The sequence below is a fragment of the Saccopteryx leptura genome, chromosome X (assembly GCF_036850995.1).
Source record: "Saccopteryx leptura isolate mSacLep1 chromosome X, mSacLep1_pri_phased_curated, whole genome shotgun sequence".
In the NCBI taxonomy this organism is placed as follows: Eukaryota; Metazoa; Chordata; class Mammalia; order Chiroptera; family Emballonuridae; genus Saccopteryx; species Saccopteryx leptura.
The window spans coordinates 45396134-45423805 of NC_089516.1; the positions used below are offsets into that span (position 1 = coordinate 45396134).

At 42.8% G+C, this 27672-nt stretch overlaps 2 protein-coding genes and 1 non-coding gene across 4 annotated transcripts in view; 1 reads left to right on the forward strand and 2 right to left on the reverse strand.

Moving 5' to 3' along the window:
* The window catches only part of JADE3 (jade family PHD finger 3), a 183833-nt gene extending 168051 nt beyond the window's left edge, over window positions 1–15782 (reverse strand). Inside the window, exon 1 of one of the 2 annotated variants that reach the window (XM_066357000.1) lies at window positions 15727–15782. The gene's annotated coding sequence lies outside the window, so the exon portion shown is untranslated. Of the gene's footprint in view, window positions 1–15335; window positions 15457–15726 lie in introns of those variants that run through there. The other variant, XM_066356999.1, reaches the window with a different exon arrangement.
* TRNAA-CGC (transfer RNA alanine (anticodon CGC)) lies at window positions 4321–4396 on the forward strand. Its single transcript has one exon. It is a non-coding gene; the product is annotated as a tRNA-Ala (tRNA).
* Window positions 15783–21043: 5261 nt separating the features above from the next.
* Window positions 21044–27672, reverse strand: part of RP2 (RP2 activator of ARL3 GTPase) — a 95718-nt gene continuing 89089 nt past the window's right edge. The window contains exon 6 of the mRNA XM_066357070.1: window positions 21044–21104. The gene's annotated coding sequence lies outside the window, so the exon portion shown is untranslated. The remainder of the gene's footprint in view (window positions 21105–27672) is intronic.

Below are 27672 nucleotides of genomic sequence, written 5' to 3' on the forward strand. Positions count from 1 at the left end.
CTTTTAATGGAGACTTGAGCAAAAATTTGTCACAGAATTTTGAGATCCATCAAAACAAAGTTTAATGAGAAAATAAATCACAAATAAACAATCCTTAAAAGTTAAATGAGCCTGACCTGTGGTGGCGCAGTGGATAAAGCGTCAACCTGGAAACACTGAGGTTGCCGGTTCAAAACCCTGGCTTGCCTGGTCAAGGCACATATGGGAGTTGATGCTTCCAGCTCCTCCCCCTTCTCTCTCTCTCTCTCTCTCTCTCTCTCTCTATCACACCCTCTCCTCTCTAAAAAATGAATAATAAAAAAAAAATTAAAAAAAAAGTTAAATGAATTTTGGTCCTTATCCTCTGAAAAATAAAAGTATCTCAGCAAACTATTAGATGGCATGATATTCAATATAGAAATTTGCATAATAAACAAAAAACAAGTAATATGAATTAATCCTGGGGTGAAGGATGTGATAAATGAGGATGTCATAAGAGAATGACAGGGAAAACCATGGTCCTTCTACAATTTTTCAATTTTTACTAGAATGTATTCATGAATCTCCAATATAATTAAAAATATAATTAAAAAAGCATATTAAAAATCCTTCTCAGTTAAAATGGAGATATTTCTCAAGTTGCACTATCCTTGCATCTACAGGGCTTCCATTTCCATCACCTTTGGGAACACCTTGTTTACTCTATTACCAGGTCAGGCTTGTATTCTACTCAACACCTAGTGCCTCACACACAGAACAGTGGGCACTCAACAAATATTTGCGAAACTTAATTGAATCTAGAAATGTGAGGAATAAAATTGACAAACAGATCCCCTGGCCAGGTAGCTTAGTTGGTTAAAGTGTTGTCCAGATATACCAAGGTTGTGGATTTGATCACTGGTCAGGGCACATACAAGAATCAACCAATTAATACATAAGTAAGTGGAACAACAAATTAATCTCTCTTTCTCTCCCTCCCTAAAATCAACAACAAGAAAATGACAAACACGTGGCCACTAACAAAACCTATAATCTAAAAAGACTAAATCATACTCTAATTTTGAATGAGGCAAATTATTACTGAGTGTTAACAGTATGCTCAATAATTACAAAGGCATACACAGAATTTTGGAAGAGAGCAAGGCAAACATAACAGTCTGCTAGTGGTGTAGAAGTTTTTAAAGCCTAAAATAGGCAGGACCCAAACCAGAATCAATTATTCCTGGCTCCATAACCATAAAACCGTAAAATTCAAAGGGGTGAGAAAAATAAAAATAAGAAGAAATACTAACCTATACAGAGCTTTATGGGCCTTGCAGTGCATTAGACATTTATGTACATTAAAGCTTACTATATTTTAGGACTCAGATTTCAGCTCCAGTATGTGAAGCATTGGGAAGTCATCATTCCAACCCTTCCAAGGAAAAAGCTCGACAGACCTCTTAAACCTATCAGGGAACTGAGTTCACAAGGCAAACCACCATCTCCATACGTGAAGAGTCAGGTGCCTGCACATATAAGCTGAGCACATAAACTGGTTGGAAGATTAAACTAGAAATTCTGATAAATTACTGAAGGCCAAAATATAGGCTGTCATAAGAGTATGAAGCCCCTATGATTCACATGGAGTGAACTTCCATCTTCTTACAAGTTTTTCCTACAGGAACCCCACCAGGTTCTTACAGGGAGAATGGGGAAAATCCCAGAGAAAGCTTTCACTGTTATGCTGGTTGCCTAAGGAAAACAGCACCCATTGTGAAATCCAACCAGACCCCTTTCCTTTATCTTCAGGATAGAACAAAAGGCTTAATCGGTAGGGGAAAGGGCTTTAAAACCCATAGCTTGAGGGCACAGCAGCAGGAGAAATGGAACAGAGGGAAAAGAAAAAGAAGCTCACCCCTGGAGGAGGGGCAAGAAATCCTATAAAGCAGTGATCCCCAACCCCTGGGCCGCAGACCGGTACCGGTCAGTGGGCCATTTGGTACCGGTTCGCAGAGAAAGAATAAATAACTTACATTATTTCCATTTTATTTATATTTAAGTCTGAATGTTTTATTTTTTAAAAATGACCAGATTCCCTCTGTTACATCCGTCTAAGACTCACTCTTGACGCTTGTCTCGTAAGTTTGACAATTATATTTAAAAATACCACAGTTTTGCCCTGGCCCGTTGGCTCAGTGGTAGAGCGTCGGCCTGGCGTGCGGAAGTCCCGCGTTCAATTCCCAGCCAGGGCACACAGGAGAAGTGCCCATCTGCTTCTCCACCCCTCCCCCTCTCCTTCCTCTCTGTCTCTCTCTTCCCCTCCCACCGAGGCTCCACTGGAGCAAAGATGGCCTGGGTGCTGGGGATGGCTCCTCGGCCTCTGCCCCAGGCGCTAGAGTGGCTCTGGTCGCAACAGAGCGACCCCCCGGAGGGGCAGAGCATCGCCCCCTGGTGGGCGTGCTGGGTGGATCCGGGTCAGGCGCATGTGGGAGTCTGTCTGACTGTCTCTCCCTGTTTTCGGCTTCAGAAAAATACAGAAAAAATAAAATAAAAAAAATAAATAAAAATACCACAGTTTTTATGCCGGTTGCATCATTTTATTTTGTGCATTTATCTGTCCCACCCTAAAGGCCGGTCCGTGAAAATATTTTCTGACATTAAACCGGTCTGTGGCCCAAAAAAGGTTGGGGACCACTGCTATAAAGGACCTATTCAAGACTCAGGTTCCAGTACCCGCCTAAGTCTTAGGCTTAATAAAATAATCAGAGAACTATTCCTCCACTAGCCACCACCTGGCAAATCAGCTACATGGTTAGTAATAATGGAATACAACTGGGAGGGCTTTAAGAAACAACTCTTGGGAAACAGCACAAAGGAAAAACCCAAAGCCAAGCAGGAGGCATAAAGAAGGTATCACTAGAGGAATCAGAACTCTCTGGTGCCCACAGCAAAAACAAACATCAAACACAAGCTAACTCCTGCCTAGATTAACTCAAGTTCCCACACTAAAGGCCTAGTAGAAAGAAACTCGTGTTCCTCTTCAAAAATATCAACTACTTATCTCAGTGTTTCCTGCCCATGTTCAGCTTCCACCATGCTTCTGAGGCATAATAAAAGGCAAAAAAATATTCCAGTGACAAAGCAATCATCACATCCAGATTCAGTATAACACAGATGTTGGGGCTATCAGAAATAAAATTTAAAATTATGATTAATATAATAAAGACTAATGGAAAAAGTAGACAAATGCAAAACCAGTAGGACAATTTCAAAGAGAAAGAAACTGCAAGAAGGAATCCAATGGGAATACTAGAAATAAAAACACAGAAAAAAAACCCCATGCTAGCCTGACCAGGTGGTGGCACAGTAGACAGAGTGTCAGACTGGGATGCGGAGGACCCAGGTTTTTAACCCCGAGGTTGCCAGCTTGAGCCCAAGGTCGCTGGCTTGAGCAAAAGGTCACTTGGTCTGCTCTAGCCCCTGTGGTCAAGGCACATGTGAGAAAGCAATCAGTGAACAACTAAGGTGCCGCAACGAAGAACTGATGCTTCTCATCTCTCTCCCTTCCTGTCTGTCTGTCCCTATCTGTCCCTCTCTCTGTCTCTGTCACACACACACACACACACAAAAATAAAACAAAACCCATGCTAGGCCCTGGCTGGTGAGCTCAGGGTTGAGTGTTGGCTGGTGGATGTCCCAGGCTCAATTCCTGGTCAGGGCACACAGGAGAAGCAACCATCTGCTTCTCCACCCCTTCCCCTCTCCCTTTTTTCTCTCATCTCCTCCCCTCCAGTCCCCTCCCCTCCCCTCCTCTTTCCGCAACCATCGCTCAAGTGGTTCGAGCTCACTGGCCCTGGGTGCTGAGGATGGCTCCGTAGAGCCTCCACCTCAGGTGTTAAAAATAGCTCAGTTGCAAGCATGGCCCCAGATGGGGGTTGCTGGGTGGATCCTAGTCAGGGCACATGAGGTAGTCTGTCTATCTTCCCTCCTCTCACTTAGGGAAAAAACAAAAGGAAAAAAAAAAAACTCATGCTAAACAGCAGCCTTGACACAGCCAAGAAAAGAATCAGTGAGCACAAAGATCGAGTTTATTAATCAGGTCAATAAAAATGAAAACAAAAAGAGACAAAATAGTGAAAAAGTAGAACACAGCATACAAAAACTGTGGGATAATATCAAATAGTATAACATACTTGTAACTGACATCCCAGAAGAAGGGGGGGGACATGGGGCAGAAGAATTACTTGAATGACGGCTGAGAACTTTCCAAAATTAGTGAGACAACAAACCACAGATACAAGAAGCTCAGAGAACAAGCAGGATAAATAGGAAAAATTAAAATTAAAAAAGTCACACCTGGCCCTGGCCGGTTGGCTCAGTGGTAAAGCGTCGGCCTCGCGTGCGGAAGTCCCGGCTTCGATTCCCGGCCAGGGCACACAGGAGCGGCGCCGATCTGCTTCTCCACCCCTCCCCCTCTCCTTCCTCTCTGTCTCTCTCTTCCCCTCCCGCAGCGAGGCTCCACTGGAGCAAAGACAGCCCGAGCTCTGTGTATGGCTCTATGGTCTCTGCCCCAGGCGCTAGAGTGGCTCTGGTCGCAACGAGCGATGCCCCGGAGGGGCAGAGCATCGCCCCCTGGTGGGCAGAGCGTCGCCCCCTGGTGGGCGTGCCGGGTGGATCCTGGTCGGGCGCATGCGGGAGTCTGTCTCTCTCTCTCCGTTTCCAGCTTCAGAAAAATACAAAAAAAAAAAAAAAAAAAAGCCACACCTAGGCAAAGGCAGACCTTTAGACAACCAGAAGAAAAGAGACATGTTAATTATAGAAGAAAAAGGGTAAGAATTAAAGCAGACTTATCAGAAACCACGTAAATAAGGCAACAGTGGAGTCATATGTTGAAAGAGGAAAAAAATTGTCAACTCAGAATTTCATATCCCAGGAAGATGTCCTTCAAACGTGAAGAAAAAAATGAAAATGTTTTTAGACAAAACAACAAAACTTACTGCAAACAGACCTGGAATAAAAGAAATGTTAATAAAAAATTCTTCAGGGTGAAAGATTATGATTAAGGTGGGAACTTGAATCAGCATAAAGAAATGAAGAGCATTAAAAAAAGAATAAAGTTAGAATATTTTATGGTCACTATGTTTGAAAAGCCAATTTCCCAGATACTAAACAAAGGGCCAATCTTGCAAGCAGACTTTCTAAAGACAGCAAACAGCCTCAGGCCTGCTATGTTTACTTGTTTCAGTACAGCAAAGTACAGCATACATTTAAAAAAAACCTACAGCTAACATCATACTTAATGATGAGAGATATAGAATGCTTTCCAAGATTGAAACAAGTTAAGCATGCTCTCTCATCACTTCAATTCTGTCAAAGAAGAAAAAAGTAAGAGTACTCATATTACCTGATTTCAAAACTTAACATAAAGCTATAGTAATCAAGACATTGTGATAATGGCATAATTATAGACACATAGGTCAATGCAACAGAAAACAAATGCCAGGGACAGACCCACACAAGCAAAGTCACATTTTGACACAGGAGCAAAAGCAATTCAGTGGAGAAGGAGTCTTTTACACAAATGAATCTTGACACACACCTCACATTCAGGGCTTGTAGGAATGAAAACTGGCAGAACTGTGCTGGAAGACAGGCAGTTTCTTATAGAAACTCAGCAATCCCACTCCTAGGTACTTACCCAAATGAATTGAAAATTTATGTTTACACAAAAACCTATACACGAATGTTTACTGCAACTTTATTCCATAATCACCAAGAACATGGAAGCAGCCCAACTATCCTTCAAGAGGTGAACTGAATAAATGGTGGTACCATACATCCATACAATGGGATAGTGTTAAGCAATAAAAGGAACAGGTTATTAATTCATTTAATATAAATGAATCTAGTAAGATAAGCCAGACCAAAAAGACTACATATTGTATGAATCCACTCATATGACATTTTGGAAAAAGTTTAAGACTACAGTGAAAAATTCAGAAATGCACTATTCTGAAGCATTTCTAGGAAACAAAACTGACAAGATATATATATATATATATATATATATATATATATATAAATATATTATATATAAATATATTAACAGGGATAGTTCTTACCAGGTTGGGTGGGAATTCATGGAAGTTCACATCACTATATACCATCTCGTTTTAAATACATACACTTAAACTTTAAAATAGGGCAATATATTCACATTGCTTAAAATTCAAAAAGTATTTATAGATGTTTATGTAGTGAAAAGTCTCCTTCCATCCCTCTATCCCTGGCCATGTATGACCGCAAATTATCAGTTTCTTGAATATCCTTCCAGATATATTTTATGTCTATGTAAGCAAAAATGTATGTATTACTGCCCCCATGATCTATTTTACACAAATGGTAGCATACAATACACACTGTTCTGTTTCTTGCTTTTTTTCATTTTGTGAATCTTGGCGATCATACAGTATCAGTGTAATAATATTCTGATGTACAGTCAAACCTTAATTGATACTTAGGATATTACCAATCTTTTGCTATGACAAGTAATACTTCAAGTAATATGCAAATGTTTATTGAATAAATTCCTAGAAATGTTTGCTAGGTCCAAAGATATGTGCATTTATAATTTTGATTTTATTTTGATATATTTCCAACTCACTGACTTTTAAAATGTCAGGGATTTTCATTTTTAATTTTTATCCAGATTGACCCGGTGGTAGCACAGTGGATAGAGCATTGGCCTAGGATGCTGAGGACCCAGGTCTGAACCCCGAGGTCACTGGCTTGAGCATGGGTTCATCTGGCCTGAGCATGGGATCATAGACAGGACCCCATGGTCACTGGCTTGAGCCCAAAGGTCACTGGCTTGAAGCCCAAGGTCGCTGGCTTGAGCCCAGGGTTGCTGGCTTGAGCAAGGGGTCACTGGCTTGGTGGGAGCCCCCAGGTCAAGGCATATATGAGAAAGCAATCAATGAACAACTAAAATGCTGCAACTAAGAGTTGATGCTTCTCATTTCTCTCCCTTCCTGTCTGTCTGTTCTTTTTCTTTTTTTCCTGTCTTTAAAAAAAAATTATCCTAGGTGTAAAGAAGCTGAGATTCTATCACCAGGCAATTTTCTGGAGGAATGTACACTCTAAGACAGGGGTCCCCAAACTTTTTACACAGGGGGCCAGTTCACTGTCCCTCAGACCATTGGAGGGCCGGACTATAAAAAAAAACTATGAACAAATCCCTATGCACACGTGTGCACATATCTTATTTTAAAGTAAAAAACCAAAACGGGAACAAATACAATATTTAAAATAAAGAACAAGTAAATTTAAATCAACAAACTGACCAGTATTTCCATGGGAACTATGCTCCTCTCACTGACCACCAATGAAAGAGGTGCCCCTTCCAGAAGTGCGGCGGGGGCCGGAAAAATGGCTTCAGGGGGCCGCATGTGGCCCGCGGGCCATAGTTTGGGGACCCCTGCTCTAAGATGTACAACATGAGCCTTCTACTCAGTTTCCCACACTTGTTTCATAGAATCCAATTGCATTTTCGTGTAATACATTTCAGGCCACAAGCTAGTTGTAAAGCCTATTTTCAGTTATGTGAAAGGTGTTACTTCTAAAATCTTAATGATCAAGCTCAAAGGCTGATGTCCCAAATTGCTGGTCACTGGCCACTCACTTCACAGCATAATATTGGATACTTCCATGCAACCACAGGGAAATTTTAAGATTTCGCAAATAAAAAACATATCTATAGAGGATCCTTTGTCCTAATTACAATGCCCAAATAAGGCTTTCTTCTCTTGTGTAAAAACTATAAATCATATAAAGGTTATGAGGAAAGGCTGCAAATGTTCTAAATGTTCTCTCATCTTTCATGTGGTGATGGATTCCCAATTAACGGTCTTTTCCTTGACCAGAAAATCTAGTATAGTCTAGTACACTACAGTTTTTGTGATAAAGCTTGGTCAGAGAAATACGAATACGGTATGATTTCACTTATATATGGAAGCTAAAGAACAAAACAAATGAACAAACAAAACTGAAACAGGCACAGAGAGTGGTTGCCAGAGGGAGGGGGGTTGGGAGACTGGGTGAAAGAAGGGATTAAGAAGCACAAATTGGTAGCTACAAAATAGGGGGAATTAAGAAAAGCACATGGAATACAGTCAGTGATACTGCAATAACTACGTATGGTGCTGGCTGGGGTACTGAAAATACCGAGGGAAACACTATGCAAAGTATTTGACTCTCTAACCACTAAGCTGTACACCTGAAACCAATACAAAATAAATTGGAAGAATAAAAATGTTTGAACAGGAGGTTGAGGAAACCCATGGGCAGAGGCTCCTTTCAAAAGAGCCACACAAGATCAGTTAGCAGTCAAGTCACTCACAAGAATACTATGTCAACCTGTGGTGGCGCAGTGGATAAAGCGTCCAACTGGAAATGCTGAGGTTGCTGGTTCGAAACCCTGGGCTTGCCTGGTCAAGGCACATATGGGAGTTGATGCTTCCAGCTCCTCCCCATCTTCTCTGTCTCTCTCTCCTCTCTCTCTCTCTCTCTCTCTCTGTCTCCCCTCTCTAAAATGAATAAATAAAATAAAAAAATTAAAAAAAAAAAGCCTGACCTGTGGTGGCGCAGTGGATAAAGTGTCGACCTGGAAATGCTGAGTTCGCTGGTTTGAAACCCTGGGCTTGCCTGGTCAAGGCACATATGGGAGTTGATGCTTCCAGCTCCTCCCCCCTTCTTTCTCTCAGTCTCTCTCTCCTCTTTCTCTCTCCGTCTCTCTCTCTCCCTCTCTCTCTCCTCTCTAAAAATGATGAATGAAAAAAAAAATAGTTAAAAAAAAGAGAAATTTATCACCATTCCTTAAAAAAAAAAAAAGAATACTATGTCTACAGCCAAACTGTCTCCCCTTGGTTTTCTCCTAGAAAAACATCACTCAGCTCCACACTCAGCTTTACTTTTACCCAGAAGGCAGAAGGAAAGTGGCACAATCATACTACTTAGTCTCAAGAATACACTACATTTAGAAATGAGTGTTTAACAAGACTTATCAAAGGAAAAGAGGTTATAATCATCAGTATTATGCATTACTACAGTAATGCCCCCAATTTTTCACATCTCTTTGCATCCATACCTTTGGATGGTCCCCTCCCACAATGACTCTGGGCTTGACCATGGAAGCACCCCTGTGCTTTTGCTAATGGGACAATATCAAATGAGAGACAAGAAGACACTTGAGAAGTGCATGGGCATTGATGGTTGCCCTAGCTTGCTACTGTGTCTTCGAGACCACCATTTTAACAAGTTCAGACTAGCCAGCTGGAGGAGAGACCGTTTTGGGTGGTGATGAGCCATCCCGGCTTAGGGCTGCCAAGACCAACTAGCCTGCCAAGCACCAGATGACCCACACCCAAATCTGACACAGGCTATTTCAAAGTACATGTTTGTGGTACAATACACATGGAAAGGGGAACAGTACAATGCTTTTCTCCATGAAGTTTAGTCTGCACATAAGAAATAGCTTCAGAGAAACCTACAGTACCTGGATTAGAATAAATAACTATATAAACTATATAAGTATTATTGAAAAAATGCCTAAGTCTTCCTAGATTCTCAGAAATGTGCTGTCTGCCATCACAGATGGCACATCCCCCCCAAAAAAAACCCACATAAAAATTTCCATTTAGTCAGTGAAGCATCTTTATCATGATATATTTAAACCAAAGTCTTATATTCAACAGTTCCATTTCTAACACTGAACAATTCAGTTTTCTAGGAATTACTTTTTCTCCCAATTCTACTCTCCCCCATTTGACAAAGATTTGTGAAAGTTGAAAGAGCTCCCCTAATGCAGCCTAAGAAGCATGAGATATATGAGACTAGTCAAACCTCCTTCTAGAACTAGTCTTTAGGACCAGCTTCTTCAAGCAACCCTTCTTAGCAATGTTAATAGTGGGTACCCCATTAAAAAAAAATTATAAAAAAAATTTTAAAAAAATAGTGGGCAGTGAAAACTGTTTAAGATCTATACGTTTGGGTTAGAAACACTGCTTCTATTAGATCATAAACTGGGGCACTGAAGGGGAAATGCCTTTCTTAAGCCACTTTTGTTTAGGACCCACTAGATGCTTTTCTGGATTGAATACACACACACACACACACCATGGTTTAAGAAAAAGTGAAAAACACCTTCCAGCAGCTTCCTACTGTCCTTGGAATAAAACAAGCTTCTTAATAAGGTCCCATAAGGCCCTGTAAATCTTTCCCTGCCTACCTCATCTCTTTTCACAAGTCCTAGTCAAATCTCTGAGGATCCTTTCCACATTTCTCTCCCACCTCAGTGCCCTCAAAACACATGCTGTAGCCTCTGCCTGGCAATCCCTTCTTTCTGACTAGTAGTTTGCTTATTCCGGGTCATCCTCCAGGCCCCAGGGCACCTTGTTGGTCTCCCTCACAAAACCATTCTTCCTCTTACTTGCAGTGTGACCCCGGGCAAGTTATCTTTGCTTCACCTGAGCCTCACATCTCAGAAAGATGTCCTAAGGCAAGCATTTAGCACAGTGATCAGCACACAGGAAATAGTTAACTAATCATCGCTGCTGTTCTTATTATCCCATATAGTGATCTCCATCATTGCACTTAGTGCAATTAGTAATTATTTATTTGTAGAAAAACAAATACTCCCTTGCATCCCACCTTATTACCCAATACCTTTCGAGCTATTTCCCCACATACTGCATTTTTGGAGGGGAAGACGAAATGAATGTTTACAGAGCAACTGTTATCTCAATTAATTATTTCCTCGAAGATGTGGTTTGGCAGATGAAGAAACTGAGGCCAAGGTCAAGTGGAATATTAGAATCCAAATTGGCTTGATCCCATAGCCTGTGTTGGGTGCATGACACCAAAGGCTTCCCTAACTCATGAACCTGGTAACCTAGGAGCAGCAAGCCCCAAGGTGATGGATCTTCACATTCATATACATCCCAAAGGACTCCCAGGTATCTATTCTTCAGATCCTTAACTAGCCTGGCTAATTACCTCCTGTAAGCTCTTTCAGTAGAATACTCTTTCCCTGACTTATGGTAGTTTTCCTTATTTCCTTTCTACTGGTTGATGAGCTCTTAAGGGGATAAATATATTTCAACTCTTATACCCAAAGCAAATAGGAGGCACTCAATACACATTTGCTGATTGAATCAATTAAAATGTTGGAGAATATATATGGCTGCAAAGTTGGGGGGGGGTTAGAAAAGATTTTCATTACAATATTAAAGTTTGGCCTAGTTAGGAACAAACTTGACATGAGTGATGATAAAAGAGTTTATCTTCACTGCTTTACAATTGATAATGATTTCTATAACCAGCACCAGAGATTCTATGTGATTTACAAATGTGTGTTTTATGGCTGTAGGTAGACTTCATTCTATCTCTGGGGCCCTACATCACCACTAATGTTCTGCTGGACCCCATGGCTGCACATGAGCCACCCTTCATGACAGGATGGCCTTGACAAGTACCAGTCTTTCAATGGTTATTCTTGAATTGTTCATAAAAAGAAACAAAAAGAGAAAATGTTAAAGCAATGAGAACAAACTGTTAATAACTGGCAACCTTACGTAAAGGGAATACAGGAGTTCTTTGTACTAGTCTTGCAACTTTTTTTGTAATTATTACGTCAAAAGAAGTTTTTAAAATTAAAAAAAAAAATTTTCCCAGAAGATTCCAACACACAAGGTAGTGTACCAGCCATGCTGGTACCATATTCTCTTGTCAGCTATTCCAAAAAACACACACCAGACTCGGGTTTCCCTGACTATCGGCCAGTATCAAGGGACAAGGAGCTCCTTGGGTAGCAGAGCTCAGCCATGACTTCTGCATTGTGACAAGAGATGAAACTATTTACTACCTGAAGTGTATTAATGAATGCATTGGTACCTCCTATTGGTCAAAGCCCCAGTACTGTTTTCCCACACTAGGCCCCCTACTTTCTTCAGTCAACTGCCCTCTGAGTTCTTAGTTTCCTTTTCCTAAACTTAGCTATGGGGTTAGGCAAATTCTCCCCAGGACCCTTCTTTCTCGCTGACCCAAAAGAAGCACAGAGAGAATACTGATGGTAAGAGCTTTACTACTATTTTCTATGGGGAGACCCACAGGGAGGAGGAACCCCCCCACACAAAATAAAAACACATTGCGGAGTCACAAAGATACCAGAAAGCAGAAAACTCAAAGCAGTAGTTACTTGGTCTGTAACAACCACTTGGTAGCACTCTTTTGTTTATCACTTTACCCACTCATCGTAGATCCTCCCCACCCCACAAACCAGAATGCTTCAGCTTTCCCAGCCACTGGAACTAGAACACGACGTAGAAACTTGTAAACCATTCAAGTGTCCCCATATCAGCCATTTTAAGAGAATGCCAGATGGGTGTCACCCAACACTCATCCCTCATCCCTCATCTATAAGGTGAGGTAAGTAAAAGTCATATGTAAGCCAGCATATGATCTCTACCTTCCTCAGCTCCTGTTTTGTGTAAGCTCCATGAGGAAGTAGGTGTATTATGCCCTATGATAATGTTCAACCTCTGTCCCTGATCAAGGTTTATAAGAGCCCTCTATAAAGTCATGTCTTCACAAACACCCGATGCCTCCTGCCTCCCCAACTCCCCCCCCCCCAGATACTCGCCTAGTTCCATCCAGACATCAAATTAGTGAGAAAAGAAGAAAGGCTTTTGTGTAGCTTAGGAGAGAAATGGGTTGCTATGGCTGTGGGAGCACAAGGGAGAACCTCCTCTACAGGCCATATGGTGTGTCACAGGTGCCCTTAAGTTGCCTACAAGTCACTCTTGGGCTCCCACTTAATCACAAATACTTCATCAAGGAGTAGGAGGCCCTTCTCCACTTTCCCTTACCTCTGACCAAGATTCACAGGTGAGAGACCGAAGCAAAACAAGATGGCTCAGACAACAGGGAAACAGAAACTGTGGGTTCTAGAACCAGACCGGTATCTCCCAGCATTCTAGGGCTCTCTGAACTGTTTCCAGGCAACAATACTGGGTTAAGAGCTCTTTTCTGGAAAAAAAAAAAAAACTGTAGAGAAGAGCACAGTTAAAGAGAAGGTGGCAATGATGGTAGCTCACACTAACTGAAGAGCACTTCCCAAAGATCTCATGTAATTCCTTCACCCCCTGAAGCGGTACCCTCCTTTTACAGCTCAAGTATTGATATTTCAGCTAAGAGATCACTTTATTATTTTTATTTAGAAATTAATTTCACTGGGGTGACATTGGTTCAGAGCTCACTTTTTTTTCTTTTTTTTTTTCTTTTTTCTGAAGCTGGAAACAGGGAGAGACAGTCAGACAGACTCCCGCATGCGCCCAACCGGGATCCACCCAGCACGTGGGCGACGCTCTGCCCACCAGGGGGCGATGCTCTGCCCATCCTGGGCGTCGCCATGTTGCTCTGCCCATCCTGGGCGACGCCATGTTGTGACCAGATCCACTCTAGCGCCTGAGGCAGAGGCCACAGAGCCATGCCCAGCCCCTGGGCCATCTTTGCTCCAATGGAGCCTTGGCTGCGGGAGGGGAAGAGAGAGACAGAGAGGAAAGCGCGGCGGAGGGGTGGAGAAGCAAATGGGCGCTTCTCCTGTGTGCCCTGGCCGGGAATCGAACCTGGGTCCTCCGCACGCTAGGCCGACGCTCTACCGCTGAGCCAACCGGCCAGGGCCAGAGCTCACTTTAAATGGAAAAAATATTATGAAGGTAGAATACTCCTAGAATAAACAAAAAACAAAACTTTTTCCACTTATCTGGAGAGTAATTATATGATACCCTAAAAGCATGAGAGGTACACTATTCAGAGTACAGAGGCTGGGATCCACATTCCCATTGTTTACAAATGTTATAAATGTATTAAATTAAATAAAAACACAATACTTTGCTCAGGCCGACTCCTTTCTCCCCTCAACCCCCTCGACCCCCCTAGGCTAACAAGAAGTGGCTGCAGGGAAGTTATTTAAGAGAACTACCCTGGTAAAGTGGCTTCTTGGTTGCTTCAAGTAAGTCAAAATGTTGTGCAACGAACCAGTCTTTACCTAAATTATTTTAGAGTTTAGAAAGAAGCAAACAGTTATCTTTATCACGCTGAATCCAGGGAATGAGGTCGTCTTCTCCTCCAGGCCAATGGAATAACCATCAACACGGTTCTGATTTCTATACAATCCGACGGCGCAGGGCAGGAGCAGGGGGAGGGGGCGCCAGCATCTCCTCTTCAGGATCAGTTAAACCGAACTCGTATCAAAAAAAATCTCGCGCACATGTGAGGCCTTGGAGTTTCTTGAACCTTGGAAAGTCATAGAAGTGGCCAAACAAGTTTTTTGCCAAATGCCTAGAAGCTACATATGTCCCAGGGCTACACAATGATACCAACTTTTAAACATGCCTTCACATACCACCATTACGGTCACTCACTCCAGATCCCGCCCCCCTTCCCTCCTCCCAAGTAATAAACGCAGGTTGCCTGCTGCAATTTAAAGCCCAACTTCTTCGAAGCAGTGGCTCTGAAAGCGAGAGAAAAAGATTAAGGGGAGGCTAGCTTTTCTTTTTTTTTTTTTTTAACTGATTGCCCCACAGCGGAGAGAATAAAACTAACTCTGAAGAAAAGTTAACTTTACTAAGCCCAGCGGTAGGAAAATTTCCCCAAAAGACTCGCAAAGCCCTCCCGCTTTTCCCACCCCCCGGACCGCCCGGCTCTGGGTGGCCACGGCGGCCCCTGGTCGGCATCGCCCGAACAATACCGCGAGGGGGAGGGAAAGTTCGCCAGCCTGCGGAGCGCGCGGGCTCACCGGGGGCCTCGCTGCTCCCCACGCCGGCCGACCCCCTTCTCCCGGCACTCAGTTTTTCCTGCCCCCCAATATCGAAATAGCCGGGACGCGCCCACGCTCCCCGGAGCATCCGGCCCCAGGCAGCCCGCAGAGCAGGTCCTCTCGCCGCGGGTCTGACCCTGTAAACCCCGAGACCGGGCAGAGGATAGGGGACGAGGGGGCGTCGGGATGAGACACCGGAGGGAACCGCCGCAACAGTTATGGCGCTCTCCGCCTGCCCGAGTGTGGAGTGTGGCTGCAGCGGAGCTCGGGCGCCCGCGCCGGCCCCCGCCCCCAGCGCCGGCCACTTTACCTCAGCTAACACACGCTCTCGGCCCCCAGGCGCCGGGGCCGCCGGAGCGACCCCGAGCTCCGCGAGGCTGGACCGGGACGCTGCGCCCCGCACCGCTCACTTCGTCTCCCCGAGGCCGCCCTTCCTGTGCCCACCCGGCGCGTCGCCCCCTAGCCCGCTCGCGCCGCGTCCGGCCTCAGTGGCGCCTACCTTCGCGCAGCGAGTCGCAGCGAGTCGCAGCTCCCTCCGGCTCGGGCCCCGCAAGAGTGCCGGGCGAGTCTGGTAGGAGTGGTAACCGCCCCCCGAACTGCTCGCTTTCTTCTCTCCCCTCCCTCGCACCTGCCCCCTAATCTCCTCCCCTCCCCGCCCCCCGCCCAGCCGCCAGATCCGCTGGGGCCGCCCCCTGCGCCTCAGCTCCCGCCCTCGGCCCTCGTCCGCCTGGCCCGTCAGGCCTCAGCGCGGGGCAGGCGGTTGGGCGGCGGCAGCGCGGAGCACTATTGTATTCCTGACACTGTGCGCTCCCACGCTCCGCCTCTTCCCCTTCCTTCCTACCCCTCGTGCACCTCCTCCCCACTCCCACCGCCGGCCGAGCTCGCCTTACCAGGCTGGCTCCCCGCCGTCCGCCAGCCGCGCGCACTTCTGGCGGGCTGGGCGCCCTCGGCACTACTAGCGCGCCTCAAGGCTCCGCCCACTTCGAGCTCCGGCTCGCGCCGCGCGGCGCTCCAGGTGGGTTCCGCTCTGCTCCTGCCGCCTCCCTGAGCCTCATCTACGCCACCCTGAGTGCCAGGGAGGATCACGGAGTGGTGCGTTGGCTGTGTTCAAATACTAAGCAAGCTTTTCATGGTCCCTTTCAACTCCAAAGTTCTATAAGTGAACCCTCAAAAGTAGAAAAGTTGTCGACCACTATTAATTTAAACCGTTTGCGCTTTGGATTACCTATAATGATAAAGCCAAGGTGGCTATTAACAGAATACACTTATAAAATTGCAAGCACAAGTGGTTTACGATGTTGTGTGGCTTTTTGATGTGTTTACTTGGTTAGGCTACAGCCCCCATCTATTCAATCAAACATTAATCTGCGTGTTGCTGTGAAGATATTTTCTTGTAATTAAAGCTCCAGATCAATTGATTTAAAGTAAGGGAGATTATCCTGTATGGGTGGGCCCCACCATTCCTTTCTGATTGTGCCCTACAGATTTTGGATTTGCTTAGCCAGCCCCACAATGGTGTAAACCAATATCTTCCAATGAATGAATGAATAAATTTTATAGATAGATAGATATACATATAATATCCTATTGGCCTTCTCTGGTGGAATCCTGACTCATACAGATGCTTAGGCAAAAAATCCTTTTTGATTTACCTTTCTGGGTTTGGCTATATGCCATATGTAACTACCATTAACTCATATTGTCATTGTCATTTTCATTTCTAGGGTAAACACAAATGTTGGCTCTTTTATATTTTGTGTGTATAATATACATGTATATTAAAGATGTAGTTCTATTTTGTAATTTGCAAATGGGTGAGTTCTAAAATATTCATAGTCCTTCAGACATACATTTTATTATCCTGACTGAAATAATTGTAGATTCACAGGCTCTGTAAAAAATATTACAGAGCAGTCCCATATACTCTTCACTCACTTTTCCCCAATGGTAGTATCGGAAATAATCAAGATACTGACTTCAGTACAATCCACAGACCTTATTCAGATTTTGCCAGTCTTAACATGCACCCATTTCTATGTCTGTGTATATAGTAGTACTATATGCAATTTCATCTCATGGGTACATCTGGGTAACCACCACAATTAACTGTTCCTCCACCATAAAGGTCCCTTATATTTTACATTTAAAGTCATGATTCATTTTGAATTTGTATATAAAATGTGAGCTTAAGGTAGAGTTTCATGTTTTTGCCTATGGATGTCTGATGGTTTAAACATAATTTGTTAAAAATTACTATCTTTCTTCCACAGATTGTTTTTGCACTTTTGTCAAAATCACTTGGGCATATTTGTGTTGCTATTTGTATAGAGCTGTTTCTGGGTTTATCTACTTTGTTTTGTTGTTCTGTGTGTCTATCCTTTTGTGAATACCAGTCTTGATTACTAGAGCTATATAGTAAGCCTTAACATTGGGTAGAGTGATTCCTCCCACTTCATTCTTCTTTAAAATTGTTTTTAGCCATTCAAGATCATTTGCCTTTCCATGTAAATTTTGGGGTGAGTTTCTCTATATCTACAAAAACCTTGCTGGAATTTTTATAGGATTATGTTAAACTTACAAATCAATTTTGGGAAAATTGACATCTTTACTATACTGAATTTTCCAGTCCATGAACACTGTAATGTGTGTCTGTCCATTTATTTAGATCTTCTCTGATTTCTTTTATCAGCATTTTGGATTTTTCAGCATAAAGATCCTGTACTTCTTTAAAGTGTATACCATATTTCATTTTCTTTGGAGTGATTTTAAATAGTATTGTGTTTTAAATTTCAGCTTCTTCATTGTTCATTATTAGTATATAGAAATGTGATTTGTGTGTGTGTGTGTGTGTATGTTCATCTGGTATCCTTTGCCTTTTCTGAACCCAGTTTTTATTTCTGGGAGTGTTTTGGTAGGCTCTTTGGAATTTTCTACCTAGACAATTTTGTCATCTATGAATGCAGTTTTATTTTTTTCAATAGGTATGCCTTTTATTTCCTCTTCTTGCCTTATTGTTCAGACTAGAACTTTCAGCTTTACATCATACAAGAGTGGTGTGAGGAGACGTCCTTCCCTGTTTCTTTTCTAGAAGGAAACATTCCCTCTTTCACCATTTGGAACACTATTTTTTTTTTACAGGGACAGAGAGAGTGTCAGAGAGAGGGATAGACAGGGACAGACAGACAGGAACAGAGAGATGAGAAGCATCAATCATTAGTTTTTCATTGCGCATTGCAACACCTTAGTTGTTCATTGATTGCTTTCTCATATGTGTCTTGACCGCGGGCCTTCAGCTGACCGAGTAACCCCTTGCTGGAGCCAGCGACCTTGGGCTCAAGCTGGTGAGCTTTTGCTCAAACCAGATGAGCCCTCACTAAAGCTGGCAACCTTGGGGGTCTCGAACCTGGGTCTTCCACATCCCAGTCTGATGCTCTATCCACTGCGCCACCACCCAGTCGGGCTGGAAGACTATTTTTTAAGATGCTGTTTACCAACTTGAAAAAGTACCCTATTCCTAGTTTCTGAGAGTTTTCTTTTTATCATGAATGAATGCTGACTTTCGTCAAATGCTTTTTCTGCATCAACTGACATGATCATATGACTTTTCTTCTTTAGACTGTGGCGATGGTTGATTACACTGATTAAATATTGATTTTTGAACTAACCTTACATAGTTGGAATAAGCCCTTCTTGGCCATGATTTATTTTTATGCCTTTCTGGATTTTGTACCACTAATATTTTGTTGCACATTTTTGTGTGAAAGTACATGAGAGAATCTTTGAGGGTCTTTGTCTGGTTTTGGTATAATAATGGCTCCATAAAATGAGTTGGGAAGTTGTGCAGAAAAGAGTTAACATAGCAGGTCCTTGGATGGCATCTGGAAACTTGGATTTAGGGTGAGTTATCACCAGTCACAGGACTGATAAGAGTGGCTCAACACGCCTAAACTGTTTATACAAACAGTATGGTTTGTGTTGAACATCTGTTTTCCTTCTGGGAGTCTGGAATTTTGGTAAGTGTTAGGGAGAGGATGCCTACATGACCAACTCCCAATAAATGCCCTGAGAACTGAGGGTTTTTTTTATGAAATTTTAAAAAGATTTTATTTATTGATTTTAGAGAGAGAGGAGAGAGAGAGAGAGAGAAGCGGGAAGCATCAACTCATATTAGTTGCTTCTCATATGTGCCTTGACCAGGCAAGCCTGAGGTTTCGAACCAGCAACCTCAGCATTACAGGTCAACCTCAGCATTTCAGGTTGATATTTTATCCACTGTGCCACCACAGGTCAGACAGGAACTGAGTTTCTTTTCATTCTTGTTTTTTTGGGGGAGGGGTGGGAGTAGGGGAGAAGATAGTAAGGCAGACTCACGCATGTGCCCCGACCAGGATCCATCTGGCAACCCTGTCTAGGGCTGATGCTCGAGTACTGAGCTATTTTTAATGTCTGAGGCTGATGCACTCCAGTTGAGCTATCCTCAGTGCCCAGGCTATACTTGAACCAACTGAGCCACTGGCTGAGAGAGGGGAAGAGGTAGAGAAGGGGGAGAGGAGGGAGGGGAGAAGCAGATGGTCACTTATCCTGTGTGCCCAGACCAGGAATTGAACCCAGGATGTCCAAATGCCGGGCCAACACTCTATCTACTGAGCCACCTGCCAAGGCCAAAATAACTGAGTTTCTAATGAACTTCCCTGATAGAAGACATTTCACATGTGTTGTCATAACTCTTTGCTGAAGGACTTAAGTACATCCTATGTGACTCCACTAGGAGAGGACTCTTCCAAACTTGTACCTGGCTTTCTCTGGACCTCAACCCATGTGCCTTTTCCCTTTGCTGATTTTGCTCTGTATTTTCTTGCTGTAATAAATCATAGGAATGAGTCTAACTATATGCTAAGTTCCTAGCAAATCATCAAACCTGGGAATGGTCTCGGGAACCCCTGACACAAAAGTGTTCCCTCCTCTTTGATAATCTAGAACACACTGTGTAAAATTGGCATTAATTCTTTTAAATGTTTGGTTAAATTATCCAGTAAAACCATGTGCACCTGGAGCTTGCTTTGTTTCAAGACATTTTATGTTACAAACTTAATTTCTAAAATAGTTATTGATCTATTAGATTATAAATTCCATATTGGTTAAGTTTTGGTAGTTTGTGGTTTTCAAGGAATTGGTCTATTTTATCTATGTTGTTAAATTTATATGTATAGGGTTATTCATAGTATTCCATTTTGTTAAACACATGCATCACTTCATATTTACACCTCCCCCCTTTTGGTGAAAACATTTAAGTTTTACTCTCTTAGCAAACTTGAATTATACAATACAGTATAATCAACTTTAGTAATTATTTTATATATCTTATAGTTAAATGTTTAAAAGTAGCTATATCCTTTTACCAATCTCTCTATTTCCCCCACCTCCCAGTCCCTGGCAGCCACTATTTTCCTCTGTTTCTCTCTTTTTTTTTTGTTCTTTTTTTGTTTTTGGGTTTTTTTGGGGGGGATTTTTTGGTATTTTTCTGAAGCTGGAAACGGGGAGAGACAGTCAGACAGACTCCCGCATGCGCCCGACGGGGATCCACCCGGCACACCCACCAGGGGCGATGCTCTGCCCACCAGGGGGCAATGCTCTGCCCCTCCGGGGTGTCGCTCTGTTGCGACCAGAGCCACTCTAGCGCCTGGGGCAGAGGCCAAGGAGCCATCACCAGCGCCCGGGCCATCTTTGCTCCAATGGAGCCTCGGCTGCGGGAGGGGAAGAGAGAGACAGAGAGGAAGGAGAGGAGGAGGGGTGGAGAAGCAGATGGGCGCTTCTCCTGTGTGCCCTGGCCGGGAATCGAACCCCGGACTTCTGCACGCCAGGCCGACGCTCTACCACTGAGCCAACTGGCCAGGGCCTTGTTTCTCTTTTTAAAAAAAATAATTTTGGGGGGGGGAGAGACAGAAAGAAGGGGGGGGGAATCAGGAAGCATCAACTTCCATATGTGCCTTGGCCAGGCAAGCCCAGGTTTTTGAACTGGTGACTTCAGAGTTCCAGGTTGATGCTTTATCCACTGCGCCAGCACAGATCAGGTTCTTTTGTTTGTTTGTAACATACAGTGGATGATGGTTGGATTTTGGTAGAGATACTTTCACCAGGCATAGGGGACTGTGTATCTGTCTTTGTTGAGCCACCCATCAATGAATCTGGATCCAAGATCTTTGAACTGCTTGTGCTGTTAGGCAGGCATTACAGAGGTGTAACTTGGCAGCAAAGGGCTCTCAAGGGGCTGAAAGTGAAAAGGCCAAAGAAATATAGAGAAATAAATGATTGTTCTCGGCAAGACCTCCCTTCTTTTTTCTCTTTTCTTTTCATTCTCTTTTAACTATCACACCAAATTTCACATGATAAAAAATAATGTGCCCAATTTTCCGTAGGTAAGTAAAATAGCTACTTTCAACATAAGTTTGTCTGTGCACTGTAATATATATATATGTAAATCAACAAATGGTCTGGAAGAATACAGGCCAAACTGATAATGGTAGTGACCAATGGGGACTAGGGATCAAAGAGGATTTTAGATTCATCTCTTTTTCAGGGAAAATAAAATGGTATTTATTTGTGTAATTAACAGTTAATAACAAGGCAAAAGAACCTGTGCCTCTGCCAAGCCATGAGAGAGTTTGATACTGAAAGGAATTTAAGATATGTTCCCTTTTTCCTCAGTCATAATTATTTCAAACTTGAACTTGTGAAGTCTGGTGAACAAAGTGGATAACATTGTTCACCACTGACGCACAGAAACATTTTCACATAAAATTTGGAAAATTGCAGATTTTTCAAACAAGAGCAATTTATTTATTTATTTATTTTTAAATAAATTTTTATTAATATTAATGAGATGACATTAATAAATCAGGGTACATATATTCAAAGAAAACATGTCTAGGTTATCTTGTCATTAAATTATATTGCATACCCCTCGCCCAGAGTCAGATTGTCCTCCGTCACCCTCTATCTAGTTTTCTTTGTGCCCCTCCCCCTCCCCTAACCCTCTCCCTCCTTCCCTCCCGCGTCCTCCCTCCCCCCACCCCTGGTAACCACCACACTCTTGTCCATGTCTCTTAGTCTCGTTTTTAAAACAAGAGCAATTTTAAACATGTGGCAATTTTATCTGCACTCATGGTTGAAATAGTAACATGTAAAAATGCACATAAGGCCCTGGCCGGTTGGCTCAGCGGTAGAGCGTCAGCCTGGTGTGCGGGGGACCCGGGGTTCGATTCCCGGCCAGAGCACATAGGAGAAGCGCCCATTTGCTTCTCCACCCCCCCCTTCCTCTCTGTCTCTCTCTTCCCCTCCCGCAGCGAGGCTCCATTGGAGCAAAGATGGCCCGGGGGCGCTGGGGATGGCTCCTTGGCCTCTGCCCCAGGCGCTAGAGTGGCTCTGGTCGCAGCAGAGTGACGCCCTGGAGGGGCAGAGCATCGCCCCTGGTGGGCAGAGCATAGCCCCCTGGTGGGCAGAGCGTCGCCCCCTGGTGGGCGTGCCGGGTGGATCCCGGTCGGGCGCATGCAGGAGTCTGTCTGACTGTCTCTCCCCGTTTCCAGCTTCAGAAAAAAAAAATACAAAAAAAATGCACATAAGTAAATACAAAGGAAACTACAGTGAGGGAGTACAGTCAATGTGATAAGTCTACAAGCATTGGCAAACTCAGTTGATTGAGATACAAAATAATATTATCAAATAGTGACGATTTGAAAATCATTGGAAAGAACTCTAAAAAATAATTTCCATTAGTGTCGGCCTGGCGTGCAGGAGTCCCGGGTTCGATTCCCGGCCAGGGCACACAGGAGAAGCACCCATCTGCTTCTCCACCCTTCCCCTCTCCTTCCTCTCTGTCTGTCTCTTCCCCTCCCACAGCCAAGGCTCCACTGGAGCAGAGTTTGCCCGGACGCTGAGGATGGCTCTGTGGCCTCTACCTCAGGCGCTAGAATGGCTCTGATTGTGGCAGAGTGATGCCCCAAGATGGGCAGAGCATGCCCCCCTTGTGGGCGTGCCGGGTGGATCCCAGTCAATCGGGTGCATGTGGGAGTCTGTCTGACTGCCTCCCCGTTTCCAGCTTCGGAAAAATACAAAATAATAATAATAATAATTCCCACTATTTTATTTTATTTTTAAAATACTTATTATATTTTTATTTTTAAAAGTTTAAATTTTTTTCTTAATTACAGTTTACTCTCATTATTTTGTATTGGTTTCAGGTGTACAGCATAGTGGTTAGACAATCATATACTTTACAAAATATTCTCCCTGATATTTCTAGTATGCACCTGACACAATACTTATTGTAATATTATTGACTATATTCCTTATGCTATACTTTACACACCCATAACTATTTTGTAACTACCTATTTGTACTTCTCAATCCCTTTACTTTTTTCACCCAGTTCCTCCACCCACTCCCGTCTGGCAACCACCAGTCCACTCTCTGTGTCTGAGTCTGTTTCTTTTTTGTTTGTTTTGTTCTTTAGATTTTTACATATAAGCAAAATCGTATGGTACTTGTTGTTCTCTGACTGACCTATTTCACTTAGCATAAAACCCTCTAAATCCATCATGCTGTTGCAAATAGTAAAATTTCACTCTTTCTTATAGCCGAGTAATATTCCATTGTTATCCACTCATCTATTGATGGACACTTGGGTTGCTTCCATATCTTGCCTATTGTAAGTAACTCGGCAGTGAACATAGGGGTGCATATATTCTTTTGAATTAATGTTTTGGATTTCTTTGGATAAAAACCCAGAAGTGGAAACACTGAGTCATAACACAGTTCCATTTTTAATTTTTTGAGGAACCTCCATACTGTTTCCCATAGTGGCTGCACCAGTCTACATTCCCACCAGCAGTGCAGGTGGGTTCCCTTTTCTCCACATCCTTGCCAGCACTTATTATGTGTTGATTTGTTAATGAGCGCCATTCTGACAGGTGTGAGGTAGTATCTCATTGTGGTTTTAATTTGCATTTCTCTGAAAATTAGTGACAAACATTTTCTCTCTTTTTTTTGCGAGAAAGAGAGAGAGGTGAGAAGCATCAACTCATAGTTGCATCACTTTTAGTTGTCTATTGATTGCTTCTCAATTGTGCCTTGACGGGGGCTCCAGCTGAGCTGGTGACCTCTTGCTCGAGCCTGTGACCTTTGGGCTCAAGCCAGCAACCTTTGGGCTCAAGCCAACGACCATGGGGTCATATTGATGATCCCACACTCAAACTGGTGACGCACACTCAAACTGGTGAGCCCACACTCAAAGCCAGTGATCTCAGGGTTTCAAACTTAGGACCTCAGTGTCCTAGGTCCACACTCTGTCCACTGTGCCACCACCAATCCAGCACATTAAACATTTTTTCACATGTCTATTGGCCATCTGTATGTCCACTTTGGAGAAATGTCTACTCAAGTCCTCTGCCCATTTTGCAAACTGGATTTTTTTTTTGGATATTAACCCTGTCTATGGCCGTACCTCCCTGACCATGCCCAATCTCGGATATTAACCCCTTATCAGATGTATCACTGGCAAATATCTTCTTCCATTCAGTAGGTTCTTTTTTGTTTCATTGATGGTTTCCTTTGATGAGCAAAACCTTTTTATTTTGCTGGGTTTTAATTTTTTTTTTTTTTTTTTTTTTTTTTTGTGGCAGAGAGAGAGTCAGAGAGAGGGACAGACAGACAGGAAGGGAGAGAGATGAGAAACATCAATTCTTCGTTGTGGCTCCTTAGTTGTTCATTAATTGACTTCTCATATGTGCCTTGACCAGGGGAGCTACAGCAGAGTGAGTGACCCCTTGCTTGAGCCAGCGATCTTGGCTTCAAGCTGGTGAGCCTTGCTCAAACCAGATGAGCCCGCGCTCAAGCTGGCGACCTTAGGGTTTCAAACCTGGGTCCTCCACATCCCAGTCTGACGCTCTCTCCACTGTGCCACTGCCTGGTCAGGCTGGTTTTTAAAATTTTTATTAATTTTAATTTATTGTGTTAACATGGATTCAAGTGTCCCACTCAATATAACTCCCTCACCCCCACTCCCATGTTCCTCATTATATCCCCTTTGCCCCCTTCCCCCTAACTCCCTCCCCCCTTCCCTCTGGGATTTGCTGTCCTGTTTTCTGTATCTATGTGTTAGGTATATATAATTTCACTAATCCCTTCACCTTTTCTGATCTCTTCCCCTCATCCCCTTTCCATCTGACAGCTCTCCTTCTGCTCCCTGTGACTCCACTTCTGCCTCTACTCCGTTCCTCAGTTCACTTTGTTCATTAGATTCCACATATAAGTGAGATCATATGGTATTTGTCTTTCTCTTATTTCACTTAGCATTATAATCTCCAGGTCCATCCATGCCATCGCAAAAGGTAAGATTTCCTTCTTGTTCATGGCCACGTAGTATTCCATCGTATATATGTACCACCGCTTTCTAATCCACTCATCCACTGATGGAAACTTGGGCTGTTTCCAGATCATGGCTATTGTAAGCGATGCTGCAATAAACACGGGAATGCATATCTTCTTTTGAATCAGTGATTTGGTATTCTTAGGATACATTTCTAAAAGTGGGATAGCTGGGTAAAAAGGCAGTTTGATTTTTAATTTTTTGAGGAATCTCCACACTGTTTTCCACAGTGGCTGCACCAGTCTGCATTCCCACCAGCAGTACAGGAGGGTTCCCTTTTCTCCACATCCTCGCCAGCACTTACTCTGTGTTGATTTGTTAATGAGCACCATTCTGACAGGTGTGAGGTGGTATCTCATTGTGGTTTTAATTTGCATTTCTCTGATTAATGATCTTGAACATTTTTTTATATGCCTATTGGCCATCTGTATGTCCTCTTTGGAGAAGTGTCTATTCAGTTCTTTTGACCATTTTTAAATTTGATTGTTTACCTTCCTGGTGTTGAGTTTTAGAAGTTCTTTATAAATTTTGGTTATTAACCCCTTATCAGACGTACTGGCAAATATGTTCTTCCATTGTGTGGGTTGTCTTTTTATTTTGTTCATAGTATCTTTTGCTGTGAAAAAGCTTTTTAGTTTGATATAGTCCCATTTTTTTGTCCTTTATTTGACTTGCCCATGGAGATAAATCCGCAAAAATATTGCTAGGAGAGATACCGGAGAGTTTACTGCCTATGTTTCCTTCCAGATGTTTATGGTTAGGTTTTTAATTTAGTTTCCCTTGCCCAAGGAGATGTATTAGAAAAAATACCGCTAAGGGAAATATGGGAGATTTTACTGCTTTCTGTTTTCTTTTAGTTTTATAATTTTGAGTCTTATACATATTTAAGTCTTCAATTCATTTTGAGTTTATCCTTGTGTATGGTATAAGAAGGTGGTCTAGTCCATTCTTCTACATGTATATGTCCAATTTTCCCAGCACCACTTATTGAATAGACTTGTCTTTACTCCATTATATATTCTTGTTTTGTCAAATATTGACTATAAAGATGTTGTTTTATTTCTGGGCTCTCAATTCTGTTCCATTGATATATATATCTCTATTTTTATACCAGTACCATGCTGTTTTGATTACAATGGCCTTGAAGTATAGTTTTATATCAGGTAGTGTGATTCCTTCAACTTTGCTCTTCATTCTCAAGACTGTGGAATTGCTGTGGCCAGTTGGCTCAGTGGTAGAGTTTTGGCCCCACATATGGAAGTCCAGGGTTCAATTCCTGGTCAGGGCACACAGGAGAAGTGACTATCTGCATATTCACCCCTCCCCCTTCTCTTTCTTCCTCTCCTGGAGCCATGGCTCAAAAGGTTCAAGCAAGTTGGCTCTAGGCACTGAGGATGGCTCCATGGACTTGCCTCAGGCACTAAAATAGTTTGGTTGCCAAGCAATGGAGCCGTGGGTAGAGCATTGCCCTGTGGGGGCTTGCTGGGTGGATCCCGGTTGGGGCACATGTGGGAGTCTGTCTGTCTGCCTCCCTGCCTCTCACTCAAAAAAAAAAGATTGCTGAAGTTGTCAAGGGCTTTGTGGTTTCATATCCATTTTTGGATTATTTTTTCTAGTTCTCTGAAATACACCATTGGTATTTTGATAGGGCTTGTTTTGAATCTATAGATTGCTTTGTGTACTATGGACATTTTAATGATGTTAATTCTTCCTATCCATGAACACGTTTAAGAGAACTTTTAATTCACAAGACTTCACTTGTGACAGCTATATTCATGGAAGGGGGCAGAAAATCAATATTTGTGAAGCATGTGCTGTGTTCCAAGTATTTACCTTATGTTTTCTCATCTAATCCCCCAAATCCTAAAATAGTACTCATTATTCTTATTTAAAGGTAAGCAAACAGGCTCTGAGAGGTAACTTTTCTATATCATTAGTAGATAGGAGGTGCACTTCAAAACAGAATGCTTTCTACTTTTTATAATTTTCAGTATTTAAAACAGCCACAATTTTCATAACAAGGGAGAGTGGAAATAGCAAACTAACCTAGCCCAGTACTCATTACACATTTGTGGCATGAGGAAATGATTTACAAATGAAGAGATACAGAACTGTTTTTTAAAATACATTTTTCTTTTTAAAGTGTTAGCTTAAATTGAATTGAAGAACTAATTTTCTTACCAGTAAATTTAAAACAGTTTAGTGGAATCAGGCAATAGCTTACACACAACGAGTTGTAAACAATGAAGCTTCCTTTTACCAGATGGTTAGCATCCTTCATAGACCAAATATAGGGTGGGACAAAGTAGGTTTACAGTTGTTCATATGGAAGATAATACAATAATTAATAAATAACAATATAAGAATAAATTCTGTGTTTTTTGTACTCACAACTGTAAACCTAGTTTTGCCC